The sequence below is a fragment of the Kogia breviceps genome, chromosome 8, assembly GCF_026419965.1.
Source record: "Kogia breviceps isolate mKogBre1 chromosome 8, mKogBre1 haplotype 1, whole genome shotgun sequence".
NCBI lineage: Eukaryota > Metazoa > Chordata > Mammalia > Artiodactyla > Physeteridae > Kogia > Kogia breviceps.
This window is the reverse complement of record NC_081317.1, coordinates 90,403,350-90,418,240: the sequence shown is the minus strand read 5'-3', so window position 1 is coordinate 90,418,240 and position 14,891 is coordinate 90,403,350. Positions and strand designations below refer to the sequence as shown.

Below are 14,891 nucleotides of genomic sequence, written 5' to 3'. Positions count from 1 at the left end.
GTGTGTGTGTGTGTGTGTGTGTGTGTGTGTGTGTTGTTGGGGTTTTTTTGCGCTCCGCGGGCCTCTCACTGCCGTGGCCTCTCCCGTTGCGGAGCACAGGCTCCGGACGCGGAGGCTCGGCGGCCATGACTCATGGCTCATGGCTCACGGGCCCAGCCGCTCTGCGGCATGTGGGATCTTCCCGGACCGGGGCACGAACCCGCTTCCCCTGCATTGGCAGGCGGATTCTCAACCACTGCGCCACCAGAGAAGCCCGGCAGCAAGTCTTGAAACTTAAGAAATATACCTCGGTGGTTGGGACATTTTGTCTATCTACTAACCTGCTTCTATTGAAATCCCCTATTTACTTTCATTATTTGCCCACAGATATTTCACTCTTGCTAGATGTGTGTGTGTGTGTGTGTGTGTTTTGTGATGATGAAAGGAAGCAGAATGAAGAAAGGGAATTATTATTAAAAACTAGCAACAGAGAAGCTCCTTCTTCGGTGAAGAAAACTCAAAATCTACAAAAGAGCCAAAGTGTGTCATTGCACTGGCTGTCAAATGTGGTGGGTGGGGGTGAGGTATGATTTAAGTCCTGTCAGGCAGTGGTTCTCTGACTTACTGCTGAGTATAGGATCACCTGCAGGGCTTGTTAAAAGACAGATGGGTCCCACCCCCATAGTTTCTGTGTCTGTAGGTCTGAGGGGTGGGGCTGAGATTTTTGCATTTCTAACAAGCTCCAGGTAATGCTGAAAGGGACCACATTCTAAGGATCACCCATGCAGACTGGAAAATGAATCAAAGGATTTAGGGGAGGAGGATCCGCTGTGGCACATGGCACAGGCATTCCTAAAGCTAGAAAATTCATCTTTAACTAGATTAAAACACACGGAAAAATTAAGTTGGAGTGTGATTTTTGTTTTCCTTCTCACTTGTAATTCAGAAGCTAAATTTTACAGGATAAACTAGGGAGTTTTGGAGAAGGGAGTCAGGAGACCTGGGTTCAAGTCCTGACTCTGTCACTAGTTAGCTGTGTAAGCAAAGACCGCTCATTACCTTCTCAGGACATCATTGCACCATGTGAAACACCCCAAATCCTCCAGTGTCAGGTTTTTACATCCTATGATTTCACAATTTTGAAAAACTGTTGGCAGTTTAGTTCCAAAAGTGTTTAATGATTATCCCATCTATATATAAAATGATTAAAGACACTGCAATTTCAAAACATAAAACATGAGAAATAATTACCAATTGAATTTGAGAAGAATCTATAACAAAGTACAATTATGAAGACTGAAAGAACTTTTACTTAAATAGGTTTCATGTATAATAATAAGTGCTCAAGAATATGCCATAAAAATAGATTTAAAATATACAGTAAAGATATTACAATTAAAAAAAAAAAACACCACTCCCTTTCTGAGAACAGTCTAGAGAAAATAGGACAGGTTACAGAATGAGAAAACATCAACTCACCAGTCCAGCAGAGGTAAAGCAAGTCCTCCAAGGAAAGAAATCGGCCCCTCTTCCGAATGCTGGCACCTCCCTCCCATCCCAGGACACTGCTCCTGGGCCTCCCAGCACACAGCTATTTTTAAAGATAAAAGGCCACATTCCCAAGATTGTGGCCACAAGAATGTGAATATCAAATGACCTTCCCAAAGCTCCTCAATGAGCTGGAGTAAAACCGATAGCTGGGCCATGTGGACAAAGCTGGATGGTTTCTGTGGCACGGGTCCCACTTATCTGCTGATACTGCACAGCTGCAGCTATGCCCTCAACATGAGTCTGGCCTCTCTCCTTTCAGCTCAACAGGCCCAGAAGCCCTCCAGATGCCATTGTCATCCTCAAGACCTCAGCCACTTGAGCTGGCTGAGAGAGGAAACCCGAGAGGTTCTTGAATAGCAAACTGGCCTCCTCTGTGCCAAGGGCAACACAGAAGGTGATGCCCGAGGTCTCATGAGGCGTCTATTGGATGGCTGTAGAGTTTATTCTGTGCCTGGTCTCTCACTGTTTCTGCCCAGCTGTCTTCTGTTCAACTTAATAGCAACAGCATTAAGTCGATAAGTCTCACAGCATCCCAGGGAGGCAGGTCACCCTCAAGCACATTATCCCCGATTAACAGACGGGGAAATGACGTCACGGGAAGATTAAATAACCTGCCCAGCCTCAACAGCCTGCCACAAGTGGAGCACGAGACGATCCCAGCCCCCGTGCCAGCTCATGAACAGAGATGCTCTGGATGAAGCCCTTTGAAGTTCTAGGGTCCCGGGCAGTGTGGATGATTTGCACAACAGAGGTCAAGAAAGAAATAAGCACAGAGGTAACCTTCTTAAAACCACTCCAATTGTCTCTCTTCCTGTGTCTTCCTAGAAGGCCATGAGAGAAGAATGATTTTTAATACACAAGTATTAGCTGAAAGATGGTGTGAGTGTGGGTGCAGGGAGAGGACAGAACAGGCCTATAGGCAGCAAGGGGCCTCAGTGGTTAGGATCAAAGGAGGGGTCAGGCCAAGCAGGGTTCTATCAATGACCTCTGTCCTCTGTACCCCATAGGGCCCTGCACAAACTGGTGAACTCTGGCCTGAAATTATGCCCATTTCGTTCCTCTATACAAGTACTTGTACATCTAACATGGGCAAGTCACTGAGAGAGACAGAAAGATGAAATGGACCATCTCTGCAGTCAAGAAGCTAGAAATGTCATTAAGGAGTGTACATAAATTACTAAAATACAAAGTAAAAATTAGTAAGGACCACAACAGAGAGGCTGGTAGAATGCCTGGGTTTGATGGTGGGAGGTAACATCCACCTGTGGATACAGTAGGATGATATCAGGGCAGGCTTAGTGGACAAGGTGACCAGGCTGTGAAGCATAGGAGAGTGAGTGAGGCTTGCAGGGGTGGCCAGAAGGGCACCGGGGACAGTGGCTGGAGAAGGGCAATGAGAATGCATAGAAGGGAAATGGCACGGGGCTATCCTGGAGACCAGCTCAGGAAGAGGGATGTGGGGAACAAAGGGTATGCGAGGTAGGGTTGAGGGATTTAGGGTAGTATTGGCAGGTAGAAGCCATCTCACCAAAGGCCTTAAGTGTGGGATTAAGGAGGTTAAATTTCACTGCTAGCCGTAGCACTCAGCACTGTACCTTGTTCACAGTAGGCACTCAAATGTTGGTGGAACAGAATGCAGGAAGGCAATTTAATCAATGGAAGATGCAGGATAGCTGTGAAAGAAGACGCCAAAAAAAGATGTCTCAACTTTTAAAATCAACTGATATCTAGTCAGGACACAACTCCTAAGTTTAACTAAAATATATGCTATATTCTGCCCCAAATGGAGCCTACAGTACCTGCCATCAGCTTCTCACTCAAGAACACTATGAAAATTAATGATGAGGTAATGTTTGTGAAATGCTCCAAGTTCTTTGGAGATGTGTGGCAAAAGGCATCACTATAATTAATATTTAAAGAGATTCTACCCAGCTCTGATCTCTTTTTCTGCAGACTAATGTTACGTCCACAGGATAAGGTGATGCCAGATTGGCCTCTAAATAAACCTTCCCAACAGACAGCACCCAACACAGATGCCTCCTCCTGAGTCCCTTACATGTGGCTGATGGCACCCATGATCACAACAGGCAAAGGTGGTTTCCGACTTGGTTATCTGGGGTCATCCGGAGTTATCCAAGGATAAGGGGGCAAAACATTCAAAAGGCGGTCTTTCTTGGGACCCCATTTTTTAAGCATGAGAGAGAGTCTAGTGAAGACTTCAAGGGGGATCATTTTAGCAAAACCCACATCTAAGCCAGTTAACATTTTTAGATCTAACGCAGTGCCCAAGAAAGGAAGAAATAAGAATAGCTCCCTGGGCTCAATTACAAATGGAGTGGAAACAATAATCTCAAAAGTTCAAGGGGAAAAAAAATCAATCTATTTCCTTCCCCCAAAGCTTTCACTTCTATAAATACACTCACATAAATGGACCTAAGACCACTCTTCCTTATGAAAACACTACCTGTCTGGAATTTGCAAAATAAACGATGTGCTCTTCTTGCTTCCAACCCACGGAAGTTCAAACAATGCTCTCCAAAAGCTTCTCTCTTCTTCTTAAATAACGTTCATTTTCCCCCTCTGATAATTAAAGTGATATGTGTGTTCATAGAAAATTTTGAAACTTTTCTTGTTTGGAAAGGAGAAAATAAAAATTGCCCACTATAATCTACAAGTTGCTAATTACCTTTCTGGCCTTTTTGTGTGAAAATACACATTTCTGACATAATTGGGAACTTACTGTATATACTGGTTTATGGCCTGATTTTCCTCTTAGAACAATACGCTACAAACATTTGCATGTCTCTATTATTCTACGGCATTATTTTTTATGTCCTATAGAGAGGAGTGTCATTTTGTAAAGCTAATCCTCTACTGCTGGACCTTTGGTTTATCTTGTCAGTGTCTGTATTACAAATAATGTTGAGATAAATATCTTTGCATAATACATCTTCAGTTATTCTTTTAGGATAAATTCCCAGGAGTGGCACTGCTGGGTAAAAGCCTGCTCAAGTTTGTAAGGCTTTAGATGCAGTCAGATTGCCCTCCAGAAAGGTTATCCCAGGCTCACTCCCCAGCAGTAGGAGAGCTACTTCCTCCAGTTGCTCACTGATCCCTAATTTAGTAGATTTATGAAGGGGGTGTTGCTGCTTTTATTTGCAGTCCTTTGAAAGGCAAATTTTGTGTCTACAGTATTTTTGCAGAGTTTTTTTTTTTAACTGTGTGCTTCTATTCATCAGAAAGCCAACGTTCTATTCCCTCTTCCAAAGAGTACTTTTTCCACCACCCCACCTCCAAGGGCAGCCCCAGGGTCTCCCTGCTCAGCACCTGCCACCCACATTTTCACCTTGGTGCCCTTCACTCCCTTCTCAACAAACATTTCACAGTTCAGATTAAGAACCCAATAATCAGTCATTTATTCACATCCATCTATTCACCTGCTATCTCTTGGTGGTCTGTAATGCTCTAGGCACCAAAGTATAAACGGAACACTATGAGAAACCAGGAGAGGGAAAGTCAATGAGGCCCGGAAAGCAGAAGTATACTTGAATTAAAAGATAACTCATAGTTTTGCTGGTAGGAGAGGGGAAAGAGCAGCCTAGGCAAAGGGAACAGCATGAGCAAAGGTCCTGAGGCATGCTATAGCGTCATGTGTTGAAGGAATATTTTCATTAATAAGGCATGAGAATGAGGGGCTAAGGATGAGACTGAAAAGTTAGCTCCTTATGTACAGCTGGTTCACTTTGTTATAAAGCAGAAACTAACACATCATTGTAAAGCAATTATACTCCAATAAAGATGTTAAAAAAGAAAAGAAAAGAAAAGTCAGCTCCTGCTGAATTTACCTGCTGAACTGCTCTCTTCCCTGCATCTCAACTCTGCTTGTACTCCCTGGCCCATCTCCAATGCAGACAGACTCCTCCAAAAGCCTTCTTGAGAAGCATTCCCACCATCCATTTCTCCACACCTCTCTGCTTGGGACAGGAATCCTGGCCCTCACACCAATCTCCTCAGCAGCCACCAATGAATAGATGGCTCTGTTCACTGATTCCTGAGTATAAGACTTATCAGTCCAGCCAGAAAGAAACCTCTGGATAGTAATATATTCTCTTGTACCCCTAGCTTTTCAACATGGGGCTTAACTTATAATTGGCAATCAATATAAGCTTATAGAATCTAACCAAATTAAATTAGGCAGAATAAATACAAGAGAAGGGATGAGAGTGCACATGTATGCATCTAACTATCATCCAGACAGCTGGGAAATGGAAATTGTCTTTGAAAATTAGCTTCTGAACACAATCATGGCAAAAGATGGATTAATTCTCTTCAGGCCTGTAATTCTGCATCTACCTAGACATTTCGCAGGCACACAAACAGTACTTGTTAAACTATGCTGCATATCTTAGAAGCCTCTGTGCATAAAGGTCAATATATTCTGGAGATTTGGATTTTTTTTTTCTTTGCAGGGAGGTAGGAAGAGAAGAGAGAAAAGAAGGCCCCTACTATATGCCATCTCTGCTAGGATTTTCCATACTGATAATTCCCATTCAAAGTGAAAATCCTAATGCTACCTGGGAGGAACTAGTCTCCATCATTCATGCAGGCAACATTTCTAGATAAGTCTTGCCAGAGGGCAAAGAGCCCATACATCCAGTGGCTAGTCTCTCCCTGTTCTGGTTCATATCCCCCCAGCTCTGAATTCACCTATAGCATTCACCACACTGCTTTGCTTGTTTGTCCCCACGTTGGGCCATGACCTCTACAAGGCTGATGACCTTTTTTTCCAGCCTTGTGCGCCCTGAGGCCTAGAACATCACCCTCCACACAGTGTATGATCAATCTATGTTGTGGAATTAAATGTCATGCCAGGGCTGGAAAGGACCGTAGAAATAACTCAGTCCACATATAGGAAGCAGAGGCCCAGACAGGGAACACAGCCTCTCAAATACACGGAGAGCTGGTGGTAATTGGCAGGTGGGAGAGAGAAAGAAATCAAAGATATTAGCAATGCTTGAGAAATTGGGAGGCTGAGGGGTTTGATGGAACTTGGGAAGGATGACAACATGGGGGGAAACTAAGTTTGGTTTTGGACAGCCTCTAACGCACAGAACAAGTTTTATCTCTCTTCTCTGTGACAGCCCTTCAGATAATATAAAAAGGAAATTAACATGTATTGAATAGTTACCTCTTGCAGGTGGAAAACAGCAATCCTGTCCTCCCTGTGTTAAGTTTAACACTCACAGATAATCAATTACATAAACAAGTAAATAATGTGCCTCAGGTCACATAGCTAGTAAACCCAGGTCTGACAGGGTCAAAAGCTCAGGTGCTTTCTCCTGCACCCCACTGCCTCTCTGACCCTAGTCCTGAGGCTACAGGGTACCAAAGAAGAGCCAGCTGGACAGAGAGAGGTCACAGGTGGACTTGGCCATGTCCCAGGGTGACAGGTAGCACCTCCAGAGGCTGAATGTTAGGTCTGCAGCCTCCCCACCCTCTGAAAGGGCAGAGAGCAGGCACCACCCCTCACTAGCACTTGGCTGACAGGCTAGACCCACTGCGGAAACAGGTATAAGATGGAGAAACACAGAGGCTCACATTTGCCCTTGACTTAGCTAGGATATCGCTGATGACTGTAAAAGCAATGAGGGCGGCTGGGAGCCAGATGCAAGTAAGGCAGTAGTCATAATCACAGTCCTTCATTTCATTAGTCAATGCTGTATGCTGAGCCTCTGCCCAGGACCCAGCCTCTTCTCAGTTCTGGATTGAACCAGGCCTAGTCCCTGCCTGGGAGAAGCTCAGGGTCAAGTGGGGCAGGTTACATGGAAACACCCCATGACCACACAGCCTGGGGAGTGTTATTGTGGAGGGATGACAGGGTGGGGGAAGGGAGCTCTCCCAGCCTGGAAGAAATTTCCCAGACAAAGCAGGACATTTTGATGTGGGGATATTTCCAAGCAGCTACATTAAAAAAGCCTTGTCAAAATGGGAAATCTTTGTTCTTTAAACCCAGTAAGCAAAATGAGAAGCAGAAATCTCTGAACTGATCCCCCTCCCCTGCCCTTAGGGCTCCGAGCAGTGCAGTGGAATATCTGCTTTACTAGATATTAAGGTCCCTTTCAAACCTGAGGTTCTTCCAGGTCAGCTCTGGTGGGGTGACCAGGAAGGGGCCAACCTGGGGCCCTGGTGGGGACACAACTGAGGGCAACTTTGGGTGGACTGCTCTATCCGCCTGTCCCCTTAGGGCTCAGTTCAAATGCCAATCCCTCCCGGAAGCCTTCCTGGATCTCACCTGAGGCATGGCCAGCCCTCTGCTGGGCTCCCATTAGTCTCTGTAACATGCAGCACCCTGCGCCACACTGACTTGCCGCAGGCCAGGCAGGAACCATCGGATTCATCTGTCTCTTCCCTCCTCCCCACCCACTCCTGTCCCCATTCCTGTGCAGGCCTTTCTTAGCAAAGCATATTGAACTGAGTGGATGAGCGGTCTAGGAGGATGCTCTGGGCAGTTGTGAGCCGGTAATCCTGGAGCAGCACTGACAGCCATGAGCAGAGTCTGGAGCTGCTTGGTGCCAGATCCTCTCAGGTCACTCTCTTTGCTCTGCTTTCTCTCAGCTCCATCACCTGCTTCACCAGACCCAACATGCCCATTTGCCCTAGGCCTCTCTGGCACTCTGGAATGTCAAGTGCAAACAAAGTGGTACACACACTTTTTGGAGAAAAGCATATTTGATTGTGCATTGCATTTGGAGAGCTCATTAGCCAGCAGCAGATGGAAGACCCCACTTAAAGGACCATGAACTTCAGCTAGCTGAAGGGCAAGAAGATCACACTACAATGCACTTTCAGGGTTGCAAAGCAGCATTTCCTCATCTCTTACAGAAAGAGATATGTACTTGGACACTGAGAATATAAATAATTTCCCTCGAGTTCAATGAACCAATCTTGGACTAAATTAGAGGGGAAATGCAAGGACATTAAGTCTTCCTCTATATGTCCCTTCTCTACCCAGAGCACATTCACTGTGGGATCTCCCATAACTCTAAGGACTGGTAATGAATATTTTAATAGGCACAGCTTCTCCTTCCCATTGATAAAAACTCCACTGACCAGCCAGAGTACGCTGGTGAAGATGAGGGTGTGGACCAGAAACACCTGCGTTTTCCTGGGCAGCCTAATCCCTGAGCCCCTCCCACATCTGTGGGGCAGGGATGATTAGAGCAGCCTCAGCACCCTCAGAGTAGCAGCCACGATGCTGAAGGAAGGAAGAGATGTGAAATATGCAGAATGAAGACCCAAGGCTGCCCCTGGAGAGCTGGGTCCAAATATGATTGAAAGAAAGGACAGTCACATAAGTAGAAAAAGGAGAGAGCCAAAGGCTGAATGGTGGCCCACTAAAAAAATATGTCCACACCCTAATCCCAGGAACTGAAAATGTTACCTGATTTGGAAAAAAGGTCTTTGCAGATATAATTAAGGATCTTATCTTGGATTATTCAGGTGGGCCTTGAACCTAATGATGAGTGTCCTTATAAAAGTGAGGCAGAGGGAGATCTGACAGAAGAGGAGACAATGTGACTAAGGAAGCAGAGACTGGAGTGATGCAGCCACAAGTCAAGAAATGCCAGCAGCTACCAGGAGCTGGAAGAGGCAAAGAAAGAATTCTTCCTTAGAGCCTCCAGAGGGAGTGTGGCCCTGCTGACACCTTGATTTCAGACTTCTGGTCTCCAGAACTGCGAGAGAATAGATGTCTGCTGCTTTAAGACAAGGTTGGGATGATTTGTTCCAGCAGCCACAGGAAACGAACATAGCACCTTACAAGCAATGGGATTGATGAGGGATCTGAGTCCCAGAGAGGGGGCCGACTCACCCAGAGCCACTCTGCATCAGACACTGGTCCGGGACACTTCTCCATGGCCCACCAGGTCCCTGTGACACTGACATGCACACAGGTCCCTAGTTGCCCAGTGTAGAGTCCAGAAGAGGAAGCTGAGAGCAAACTCTAGGGGGGGGCCCCAGGGGGTGTAACTGGTCTGCAGGCTGTGCTGATATAAGGACAGACTCTGAAGTCAGGCTCCTCAGACCCCCACCTGCACAGCGGTGTCCAATTCTTAGCTCTTTGTCAGGGGACTGGATCAACTGGGGGCATTCTGACTGAAGAAGTGAAGACTCGGAGACCTAATCCCTGTGTTTGAATGTCCAAATGGCTAAAAAGGCTGTCATGGGGAGGAAGAAATGGATTTCTGTGTGGGGCTTCAAAGGGCAGAATCAAGGAGGAAGAGCTTGATTCAGCATAATGAAGAACTTTCTAATAGTCAGAGCCAACTAACAAGGAACTAGGAATGCCTGGGGGATGGGCAGGTCCGAGCACAGAGGCTGGGTGTGCTAGGGAGATTCCTGCACCAGACAAAGGCTGCACTTGATCTTCTCCAGAGTTGGCAACTTTGTTTGAAGGTCTATGCCTTTTGGCTAAAATATCCTGTGTGAATCTACCTTTTCAGCATATAGACAGAGAATGCTCTCACTGAAACTTATGACACAGCTTTTGTGAAGAACTAAGTACTGCAACTACCCAGGAATGAGCTCCAAAAAGAAATAATTTTTCCTGTTTCTATATTCAAAATGTCCCTCATCCCCAGGGAGGAAAGGAAGAGGAAAAACATATACTTCCATATGGACATCACCTCTTAGCTGGCCAGGAGCCAACAACACACCGGTACCAGAGGAGCCCTGCACAGCCTGGGCTTGATGTCCTTCTCCAGGGAAAACCAGAGAGAACACACACTCCAGCTACCAACTGAATTACTTTCATAAGAACAAATCAATGGCACCCTCATCTTTATTTTGATAATTGCTTTTCCTTTTGCATCCTTCCTAATTCTACATGTGGAACAAAGTAAACAACAAAGCAGTAACTCAGAAGTTTAACCACATGACGCTTACACGTTAGCCTTGGAGAGGTTATTTGCAGGGATGGCAGATGGCATTGTTGCCACTGGTTGTAACAAGTTCTAACCTACACCCTACATTCTGGATACTCAGAGAACAGGAAGTGCAGCATTTTGCATCTGCCTGCACATCTGTCTTCTCTTAAAATCTCAGAGAACTAAGCACTGTTGCATCTGGATGAATTCCTCTGAAGCTCTTTCCATTCAGGATTTTGAAAGTTTGCCACGTTACCCTTTTACTGAAATGGCTGAGCTTCTCTAATCATTCGTCAAGAAAGGTCAAAAGAACACACTTTCATACTTTTAGATATACCACCGTACCCATTTCTAGCTTGTAATTAGAGTTTTCTTCTTTTTTTCCATGAGAACCAGTGTAAAGCACACACATCATTTAGCAGCCAGCTTGTGAAATGATCGGAAGCCAGAACCATTTCTAACCACTGGCAAAAGGTCTCCAAACATCAGGTGGGTCCCTGAAATTACTGTTTCACTTTAATGAACATAAATGGCTACTAACCTTACTTCAATAGGCCAGGCACTAAATCAAGCTTCCTATTGTCCTTCAAGCAGATAGTTAATTTTTTTTAATCCTCCCATTTGCAGAGCTGAATAATGTAATCTGTAGTTACCAAAACGAATTTAAGACTGCGTTACCCTGCTTCCATGAATGTGTGGTAAGTCTGGTGTATATCTTTGACTATGGTAGAAGTACAGCTATAACAGCTGTGCATAAATCAGAATTTTATATACTGATTGGTGTTAAGTATACAGGCATGTTTGGTATTTGAAAGCTTTCCGTACCAAATCTTTTTGGTATAGGGCAGAATCCTTCTACAATATGAACAATTACTGCCAAGTCTGTCTAGCTTGAAGGTTCAAATTTTACATAGCATATTTATTAAAATAGGCCATCTTGAATAGCTAAACTCAAAACTCAGACTCATCTCTGAGGTTACATCAACTCTTCATCAAATGAAGGGCCTAGGGCTTTCCTGGTGGCGCAGTGGTTGAGAGTCCGCCTGCCGATGCAGGGGACACGGGTTCGTGCCCCGGTCTGGGAGGATCCCACATGCCGCGGAGCAGCTAGGCCCGTGAGCCATGGCCGCTGAGCCTGCGCGTCCGGAGCCGGTGCTCCGCAACGGGAGAGGCCACAACAGTGAGAGGCCCGCGTACCGCAAAAAAAAAATAAAGGGCCTACATTTCGAGGCATCTGAATGCCGCAAGTGAGTTCAGCTGAGGACCACACCCCCTCTGCATTAGCAGCATGTTTCTGGCCTGACTCAAACCATTTCAGAACTCAGGAAAATCACAAGCTACCCAGGGACGTAAGGTATTGCAATGTTGTTCTTTACCCTCCTGTCGTATTCTCCTTACTTGGCTACTACAAATGCCCCTGCCTACACTAAGGCAGACGGGAGCAGCACCCAGTTTCCCAGTATACATGGATAAGGCTGATCTATTTATAACTGTGTCTAACTGTCAAATCCCCCAGACTGGGGTCCTTGAGCACTAATGATAAGCTTGTGGAGGCAGGGATTCCATCTTCCAATTAACCCCTCTGTGGCCTCCCACCACTTAACAGTATTTACAGGGCATTGGCTGCTGTTGATGTCAGTGCCTGGTCTGAGCATGCACCATATAACAAAAAGCCCCTGCCCCTTGAATCAGGAGGCATCTTGAATACAAATCACACTGTCACAGGAACTCCATCCTGGTGGTGAGGTTCTAAGACAACACATATTGCTAAAACAAAAGTACTGTTTATATACTCCAACGTTTAGGGATCTTGCCTGAGAACTTGCTAATAAGAGGAACTAACTTATCAAACACCCATTGTATGCAAACACTCTGTTAAGACACTTTTACACCCTGTGATCTCATTTAACCCTGTGAGTTTGGAATTATTATTATTCCCACTTTACAAATGAGAAAAGTGAGGCTCAGAGGTCCAATATCCCCAAACCAGCGTGGATTCCAGCCCAGGGTCAGAGCCTCCTGAACCTCTTTCCACTGTCCTCTGAAGTGTTCTGCTTTGTCTTGTGCTTCCACCAGACTCGCTCTTCTCCATCTGGGTCCTGTGCTTTCCTGCCTCCGTACCTTTGCTCATTCTAGTTCCATGATCTAAGGTGGCCTTTCTGCTTTTCACCACCTGTTGAATCCTCTTCTTCCTTCCACCTTCCATGGTGCAGAATTCCCCAGTCTCCCCAGTTAGAATTCACCCCCCATCAGTGTTCCCAGAGGTCCCAGGGTTTAGCTCCCAGAATGCCCTGTGGTATAATCTTCTTTATTCCTCACTAAAATCTGAGCTCCTTGAGGGTAGAGCCTGTCAGTATTTTTCCTGTTTGTTTCCTCCTGAATAAATTGAGAAAATTCTTGCTGAACCATTAAAGAATGAAGAGGGGAAAGACTGGTGGCATTTGAATGCACCTGAGAGATCAAAGGCTCTGGACAAAGTAGCTTCAACTATATAGTTCAGGAAAGGCAAACTTATGTGCCACAACTCTGCCATTTTCCTGCTCCAGTCACAAAACACTCTCACTAGTCCTCTGATTTCATAAAGCTTGAAACTTAAAACCAGGAAGCCTAGGAAGGAAATAAAATAATAAAATCACTTCCATAAGAATCCTTTCATAGTAAGGGATTTCACCCACACACTGGGCAGAAACTAACTGCAGCACAAGGGGGATACTCTTTGGACAAAAGCACAAAGTTCACCTTCTAGGATGTCACAGTTAACTACCTTGTATTTGTTCTGCTGTGGCAGCACCAGAATTCACCTGTCCTAGAAAATATGCACTTGCTGAACTGTTGGCCTCTCCAATTACTGCTCTGTTGAACACCCACCAAAGGACCTGTAAGTTATTTTGATTTGTCTTGATTGGAAAATATCTCAGCCGTGGGCTTAGACTAGATACGAGGAGATGCTGGCCTCTGGGTCAGGACTTCTAGATCAGTGCATTACTTTTTCCCCAAACAAGTATTTTGAGGTTTTTACTAAAATAACTGACTCACAAACAGAAATGCTTCCTGATCTATAAGCCACTTTGAAAACAAATCATTATGCCGTTGAATATTTTATGATGGGCCAAAGCACTGAAGGAGGGAAGGAGAGCATCGCCAATCCTTACCATGTCTATTTTGGGACTCCCAAAGCAAACTGCAAATACCTCCTTTATTTTCTTAACGCCCATTTGCAAGTGCTGGGTGGATTCTCGGTGAAATATTGCCTCTGTGCAAACTGACCCCAAATTCAGAGACCCGGACATTTCACTTCTGCACATTTACCGCAGATGTATCTCAATGATGATCTAGTGCACAATGCCTCCCCGCCCCATTTTATAGGTGGCCAAACCGGGAGGGGTACTTGCCCAAAGTTACCTAGTCAGTGGAGGGCAGAGGAGCCACCAGGAGCCAGGGCCCCAACTCCAAGCCCTGGGAGCATCCTTTATTTCCAGAGGCTGACTAAAAACCCCTCCTGAAGCTCAGCCAAAGCTGCTGCAGATAAACGACGTGACCCCCGATACTGACTTCTGTAGGTCCCAACATTCCTCTCTACCCCCAAGGAGCTGTGGAGCTGAGACACTCAGGGGTGCCCCTCGACTCACAACGTGGCAACACAGGCAGGGCAGTTCAGGTGATCGTCCCTGGCGAACCCCTCCCGGTCCAGGTGTAGCCGTCGAGATCCCGCAGGGCAGGCTGGTCTGAGGTCACTCAGAAAGTTGGCTCTGGCGGTGGCCGCACCTGAACCCTGGTCTCCCACCTGCCGGTTTGCCGTTCTTTGCACTATACCATGCAGATCTCGAAATCTTAAGCAATACATTGATGCTGTGTAAAGATTTGACCTTTGCAGGCCCTGAGTGAGACCGCGGACGCGCCCCCCGCCGGGAGTGGGGGCACGAGGACTGGAAGCGGGCGCAGGTCACCGGGGGCCGGAGGTGCAAGCGGAGCGCACGGCGGAGGGCGGCGCGGAGGAAGCCGCGGGGCAGGCAGTCTGCAGTTCCCGGAGGCGCAGGCCCGGGGCGTAGGGACCGGCAGTCCCCCCAAAACTTTGCGGCGCCGGGATCTCGCTCTTACCTGCAAAGGAGGCGCCACCCGCGCGGACGCGGACTTGGCGGGCTTGACGCTCTCGGCGAGGGGCGGCCCCGCCCGGCGGCGGGCACGGACGCGGGCAAGGCTCGGCCAGCGGCTCGGCTCGGGTTCGGCTCGGGCTCCGCCTCCCGCGCCGCGGCTGCACTCGGAAGGTGGGGCGCACTGCCAGGCCGCGCCCGCCCTTGCCGTCTGGCCGCGGCAGGTGCTGAGGCTGCAGCTGCGGGGCCGACAGCTGCCGGCGCCACGACCCTCGCCCCGGGGGAGGAGCCCCGCGCGCCGCCTCCGCTGGCCCGGGAGGTCCCGGCCCGCCGCAGTGGGCGGTCC

The 14,891-nt window shown here is 46.9% G+C and overlaps 1 protein-coding gene across 5 annotated transcripts in view; it reads right to left on the bottom strand.

Moving 5' to 3' along the window:
* The window catches only part of FRMPD1 (FERM and PDZ domain containing 1), an 85,274-nt gene extending 70,586 nt beyond the window's left edge, over positions 1 to 14,688 (bottom strand). Inside the window, exon 1 of one of the 5 annotated variants that reach the window (XM_067039737.1) lies at positions 14,553 to 14,688. The gene's annotated coding sequence lies outside the window, so the exon portion shown is untranslated. Of the gene's footprint in view, positions 1 to 1,458; positions 1,550 to 14,552 lie in introns of those variants that run through there. The other 4 variants (XM_059073287.2, XM_067039736.1, XM_067039734.1 and 1 more) reach the window with 4 other exon arrangements.
* Between the last annotated feature and the right edge of the window lie 203 nt (positions 14,689 to 14,891).